The following is a 7757-nucleotide window of genomic DNA, read 5'->3' as shown; positions in this document are numbered from 1 at the left end:
TGATGGGAATTAGAATATTCCAACCCATAGTATTCTGGAAGAGGGTAAATACACTGATTTACATTAGATGTTATTAAATTTTAAAGAAGATCAAAAGTAGGATAAGTAAAAAGTAGTAAATAGATGATAAAAATTAAATATAAATACATGTAATATATGTAATTGAACACAGACAATGAAAGTGGGAGTAATAAGAAATAATTTTGATTAAAACGGTTAAATAACTAAAAGTTGCCCAGAAATTTGGCAGCAAGTGTGCACCAAGGAATTTAGGCTTAATACAATATACAGGAGAGTTGTGAAAATGTTTTAAGTCAATGCAAAATGACCATCTTTGTGTTTAGAATGATGGCATCAGGTACATTGCTTTGATTACTCTAGGTAATTAGGAGTAATCTGAGATTGCTACAATATGAGATTAAACTTTTTGTTTTTTAGATTTTATTTTATTTTTCCCTTTTTCTCCCCAAAGCCCCCTGGTACATAGTTGTATATTCTTCGTTGTTGGTCCTTCTAGTTGTGGCATGTGGGACGCTGCCTCAGCGTGGTTTGATGAGCAGTGCCATGTCCGCGCCCAGGATTCGATCCAATGAAACACTGGGCCGCCTGCAGCGGAGAGCGTGAACTTAACCACTCGGCCACAGGGCCAGCCCCCGAGATTAAACTTTTTTAAAAAATCTGAAAGAAATTTTAAAAAGTAACCAAATAAATGAACGGGATGGAAATTTCTGTTCAAAGGAATTCAGAGTAATAGCAGAATTTCAAAGCCTCCTTTGTTTCCTGAAGGCAGTTTCTATCCTGGCGCACTTTAACTTTGGTTTTAATAGTTTGTTGGAATGAAAGCAACAGAAATAAAGTCCCAGATATGTCCAAACTGGAAAATCTACTAAGGGGCCCTTGGCACAATAGTTCTATCTTCAAGTGACACAATTTCAGAGCAGGGGATATAGGGGTAAAGATGCCCTTCACTCCAGGAGCTGCTGTAAAAGTTGAGCTGGTGTGAAGCAAGGAGAATGACATGTTCTTGAGCAAATTTCAACCCAGATTTATCTCCCCTGAGAGTTCTAGATAACACCAAGTGTAAAATTGACTTTAAAATGTTTGAGACCTAGCACTGTTCTCAGGCACTTAAGAGAAACATATGCAAATCACCCTTCCCTTGGATGAGGGACCATTCTCCTAGATCTCAAAGAATTCACAGAGATGCATTCTTAAGGAGGCTGGACAGAAAACATTAAAAAATCATCAAATATATAAAGTAACAAGCCTCCACAGTGAGATTCAGCAGAAGCAACAAAGAGGCATGCCAAAGAATGTTTATACCAGTATTGATAAAATATTTTTAAAATGAAGACAATGGAAATGTCCAACAACAGAAAAGATAAATTGTAGCATACTTCTACAATGAAATGGATTTAGCAAAACAGGCAAATTAAAGAAAATAGAGTATAATTCCATTTATTTGAGGTTAAAATATTCAAAAATATATATTTCCTTGTAATACATATGTCTTAATTAAAATTTTAAAGAAACACTTGGGAATGATAAAACACCCAATGTAAGATACTGGTACCTCCAGGGATGGAATCAGGGAGGAGCACTCATGGTGTTTGCTGTGAGGTGAGTACATGAGTGTGTACTGCATCACTCATCGTACCACGATGCTCTTATTGAATGTTTAATAGGACACATAAAAATAAAACCATGAATGAATGAAGAACTGAACAGAATTCACCTAGACAGTATCTTTAATTTTTTGAAAGGTCAATTGCAATACACACAGAGTAAAAGTTGAAACTAATTTAATGACTACATTGTTTATTTTAAAACCAATAAACTTTGATTTTCTTTTTCAAATAAATAAATATCTTATAATTCTGAGATATTGAAGTTTAATAAAATTTTGAGTATTATATATGAGTTATTTTTATGACCATGTATCAATATACTGTATGGAAAGGTAAAATAATATGTCCATCTTTGTAGTTACTATATAAACACAAACTTTATTGTTTTACTAACAGAGGAGTCAATGATGCACTTAAACATGAGATCAACTTCTGATATCCAACAGTGTAATGTACAGCTCCATACACATAGAAAATAACCTCAAGGTTATGTCATATCACATTAATGGATGCACATATTAATATATACATATGTATATATATGCATTTGACTGTTTAAATAATTTGATAAGACTTCTGATTTTTTCATCAGCTGAATTTCTGACATAGAATTTTGCACATAGGGGGAGAATATATTCTGTTTTAAATTAGTTCTTTATAAAGTTTAGTTTTCGTAAAGATCCCTTGGCCTACTTTTAAGATTTAGGATTGCTTTCCTCTCATCTCTAAAAGTAGGCTTCAAACAGTTCCATACATTTGGTAACAGTCAGTATTGGCCTCAAAATATTTTTAGCAGAGAGGATTAGTCATAATTTCAAATATTTTCCTTAACAAAACATTCTAACATTAGGTATCATAATCATTGTTACTGTGACATTCTCTTACATTTATAGTGACTAAGAAAATAACATGATAAATTATGTTGAGTTGCCAACATTACCTTAGTTTATATGTTGCTTATATTGAAAAAAACATTATTTTTTTAATTGGATTTGCTTTAATTACTATATTGTGAGTGTGACACTTTAGGAAAGATAGTTTCTGTTTCTGTACAGTTAGGACATTCTGAACAAATTTTTCTGAGACTTGTGGTCTGGGCAAAAACATATGTTTTGAAGGGTAATATATGACTAATTAGAGCTCCAGAGACCTTTATCTCCTGAGGTGTGTATTTACAATGAATCGAGCTGTATTTTTCTTTTTCCCCCAGCTTTATTGAGATATAATTGACTGTCATGTATTTTTTATTGCTGCAGAACTTCTTAGAACTTTTAGTATGTTAGCACGCAGTGTGATTTAAAAAAGAAGGCATCGAGTGACAAGGGTTGAATATTTGTGCGTCCTGACCTTAGTTGCAAGCAAAAAAGCTTCTCCCATAAATTACAGATTAATATTTCCTCAATCTAGTCTTCCAAAGACCACAGTTTTGGAATTGTCTTACTTACTTTACTTACTCTATGCAGTGTTGGCTAAGTTAATTCTCTTCAAGGTGAAATTTCAGTTACTATCATTAATACATCCAAAAGGTAAATATAAGTTTTAAAAATATTTCAATCCACCTATTTTTCAATTTTCTCATTTTTGTCTAAGAAAACAAAGCAATTCTTAAAGTGTATGTGCCTAACAACAGAACATCAAACTATGTGAGGGAAAAACTAATAGAACTGCCAAAAAGAAATACATGAATCCACTGTCACAGTTGGAGACAACACCACTCTATCAAAATGGACCTATGTGGCAGGTAGAAAATCAGTAAGGACAAAGTTGAACTTAAAAATATGATCAATCAACCAGATACAATGGCATCTGTAGACTACTTCATCCAACGACACTGTACTACACATTCTTCTCAAAGTCACACAGGACATTCACTAACATCAACTACATTCTGGGCCATAAGATACACTTTAAAAATTTAGAAAAATAGAAATCATACAATGTCTGCTTTCAGACCACAGTGAAATTAATCTAAAAATCTCAAGAGAAAATAAAAGATTTTTTGAAATAAAAATATACACACAACTTATCAAAATTTGTGGGCTGCAACAAAAGTAGACCTTAGAGGGAAATTTATAGCAACAAATGCATATATTAGAAAAGAAGAAAGATCTAAAGTCAATAATCTCAGTTTCCACCTTGGGAAATTTTTTTAAAAGTTCAATTTAAATGCAAACTAAGAAAAGAAATAATGAGAATTAATGCAGAAATCAATAAAATTGAAGAAAAGTAAATCAATAGAGAAAATAAATAAAACCAAAATCTGCTTCTTTGAAAAGATTAATAAAATCAATAAACCTCTAGCTAGGCTAACTGTGAAATATAAGAAATGATACAAATAAATAATATGAGATATAAAAGAGGGGACATCACTATGGACCTAATGGAAATCAAAAGAATAATAAAGGAATATTGTGAGCAACTCTATGCCTACAAATTTGATATGATAATAGAAGGAAATAAAAAGGATTCATATCAGAAAGAAAGGGCTAAAGTTTTTTTTATTTTCAGATAATATTATGGTATATGTAGACATCCCAGAGGAAACTACAATAAAATCAATAAAACTAACAACTAAATATAACAAAGTTTCAAGATGCTAAGTGCAGATATAAAAATCAATTGTATTTCAATATAGGCACAACAAACAATATGAAATTAAAATTTTAAAAGTAATTTAACTTACAATAGTATAAAAAGTACACAATTCTCGGGTTGGCCTGGTGGCGCAGCAGTGAAGTTCACACGTTCCGCTTCTCAGCGGCCCGGGGGTTCGCCGGTTCAGATCCTGGGTGCGGACATGGCACTGCTTGGCACGCCATGCTGTGGTAGGCATCCCACGTATATAGTAGAGGAAGATGGGCACGGCTGTTAGCTCAGGGCCAGTCTTCCTCAGCAAAAAGAGGAGGACTGGCAGTAGTTAGCTCAGGGCTAATCTTCCTCAAAAAAAAAAAAAAGTACACAGTTCTCAAGGATAAATTTAACAACAGAAACGTAATTCTCATATAACGGAAATTAGAAAATTCTGCTAAGGGAAATTAAAGATCTAAATAAATAGAGATATTTCATGCTCACAGATCAAAAGACTCAATATTATCAAAATGGTAATTCCCCCTCAGTTGGATTAAAATTTCAAACAAAATTCCAAAGGCTTTTTTTAAAGAATTTATGTGGAAATACAAAGGTCTAGAATTATAAAATGACTTTAAAAAAGAAGTCAGTTAGAGGACTTACACTACCCAAAATCAAAGCAAACTATAAAGCTACAAGTAATCAAGACAGTAGTGTACTGGAACAAAATAGCAACATATATTAAATGGAAGAGTATTGAGAGTTTTTAGATAAAGATTTTTGATGAAGGTGCCAAGAGAAAATGTGGAAAAGATAATATTTGCAATAAATAATTCGAGAAAGATTGGATATTCACATAATAATGAACTTAGACACTTTCATCACTCTAGCTCAAAATTACTCATGTAACTATTGTAAAAGCTAAAGTTATAAAATTCTAGAAGAAAACATAGGAGAAAATTGTCAGTAGCTTGGTTTTAGCAAAGAGTTTTTAGATACAACATCAAAAGTAAACCGCATAAAAAGATAAAACAAAAAATTTGAATTTTATCAAAATTAAAAAATGTGTGCTTCAATTGATACCATGAATAAACAGAAAAAAGGTAAGCTACAGACTGAAAAAAAATACTTGAAAATAACTTATTTTATAAAGGACTTCTATCTTGAGTTTACAAGGAACACTTGGAACTCAATAATAACCCAAGTATACAGTGAGAAAAAGATTTGAATAGGCATTTCACCAAGTAAGATGTAGCCATGAAGAGAGGGTAAGTTTCATTAGTCATTACAGAAACACAAATTCAAGACTCAATAAGCTACTACTACACACATACTAGAAGAGGTATTTAATGTACAAAACATGCAGACAATAAGGGATGTTCGCAAGGAAGTGGAGAAATTATAATCATTTATTGCTACTGAGAATGTAAATGGTGCAGCCAATTTGGAAAGAGTTTGGCAATTTCTTTAAAGTTAAAAACAAACTTACCATATAAACTTATCATGGACTCTTAAGAATCTATCCACGTGAAAACACACCTCTGTGAATGTGCATACTAGCATTATTCATAATAGTCCCAAACAAAAACCAATCTAAATGTCTTCCCACTGTTGAACAGATAAACAAAAATGTGGAGTAACTGAATACTATTTAGGATTGAAAAGCAGTGAAATACTGACGTTGTTCCACCACAGGCCCAGCTGGGCTAGGGCAGCAGGATATCATGCTGAGAGACCGGAGAAACAACCCAGAGACTTCAAATGAGACATATAGGTTTATTGGGTCCTACTTACGAGAGAGTGTCCAGTGGCGGCCAGCTGGACAGAAGTGTGCATACACCCGCAACCTCCCCCCAAGAGAAGCTTGCTTAAGTAAGCAGAGGAACAAAGCCTGCATGCTTGCCAAAGGGCTGTCCTTCATATGACCAGTGTTCCCAGAACAGTAACTCACATGGAGGGGTTCTGTGTCCCTGTAAGACAGGATGTTCTTCTCTTGGGATAAGGGAGGATCCAGGCTGGCCACACCCAAATCGTTACAAATCCCAGTAGCTGGGCTGCCTGCCCAGGAGGGAGCCAGAAGGACACACGGTTGCAAGGGTCCTGGAGGTTTCTGCTGAACAAGCAAGGCCCAGGTCCTACAGATGTATAGTACAACAGAGATGAATCTCAAAAATGCTATGCTAAGTGAAGGAAGTCAGACATAAAGAATACATATTGTATGACTCCTTTTATACAAAAATGCCTAGAAATGCAAGTTTATAGAAACAGCAAGCAGATCAGTGGTTGCCTAGAAATGGAAGGTGAGAGTAGGAAATAACTGCAACCAGACACAAGAGGAATATCTTGGGTGATGGAAATGTTCTACAACTGGAGTGTGATGGCAGTCACACAACTCTATAAATTTACCGATACCATTGAATTCTACACTTACAAGGATGAATTTCATAGTATCTTAATTATACTTCAGTAAAGATTTTTAAAAGACATTAAAGAATATAATATACTTAGGCATAAATTTTAGAGGAGACATGAAATGTCTCTGTGGTGGGCCCTCCATATCTGCAGGTTCCACATCTGCAGATTCAACTAACTTTAGATTGAAAGGCCTACATTGGTTGTGTCTGTACTGAACATGTACAGACTTTTTCCTTGTCATTATTCCCTAAATAATACAGTATAACCACTAGTTACATAGCATTTATATTATATTAGGTATCGTAAGTAATCCAGAGGTGATTTAAAGTATATGGGAGGATGTGCATAGGTTATACGCAAATACTATCCCATTTTATACAAGGGACTTGAGCATCTGAGGATTTTGGTTTGCATGGGGGGCCTGGAACAAGTTGTCCTCGAATACCGAGGGACAACTGTATGTGAAAACCACAAATATTGCAAGGGAACATTAAGAAAGACCTAACTAAATGAAGAGATGTTCTGTGTTCAAGATTGCATATATTTGGAAATCAATTTGTGGAAGATGCAATCTTAAAAAAATATAAACCTAAACGAAAGAGCTAAATTTGCTATCTTTTTAAGAAGATAACTAAAATGTTATCTTTTAAAGAAGATGATAGGTAAAAATCTTAGTGACATTGGGCTAGGAATTTTTCTTTTACTGGACACAAAAACAATGATCTATAAATTATCTATAAAAGTAATTTATCAAAGTTAAAACGTTTGCTATTCAAAAGACAAATTTAAGAAGGTTTAAAAAGCACATCTAATACCAGGAAAAATTATTTACAAAACATAAAAGACATATCCAAAGGCTGCATTCAGAATACACAAAGAGCTCTTACAGTTCATTAATTAGATGGCAGAAAATTCAGTAAAAACTGGCAAGATACTTGAACAGACTTCACAAATGAAAATAAATCAGAAATAAGCAGATGAAAAGAGGCTCAAAGGTTCTTGTTGTTAATGAAACTCAGGTTAACACCCTACACGTTGACCATTCTCCCTAAAGTAAGAATGCCTGGCGATACCCATACCCAGTGCTGCTGAGGTGGTGAAGCAAGTGTGTCTCCCATTCACCGCTGGTTGGAACAGTGGTTCAGT

The sequence above is a fragment of the Equus asinus genome, chromosome 4 (genome assembly GCF_041296235.1).
Source record: "Equus asinus isolate D_3611 breed Donkey chromosome 4, EquAss-T2T_v2, whole genome shotgun sequence".
NCBI classification, from domain to species: Eukaryota; Metazoa; Chordata; class Mammalia; order Perissodactyla; family Equidae; genus Equus; species Equus asinus.
This window is presented reverse-complemented; position numbering follows the sequence as displayed.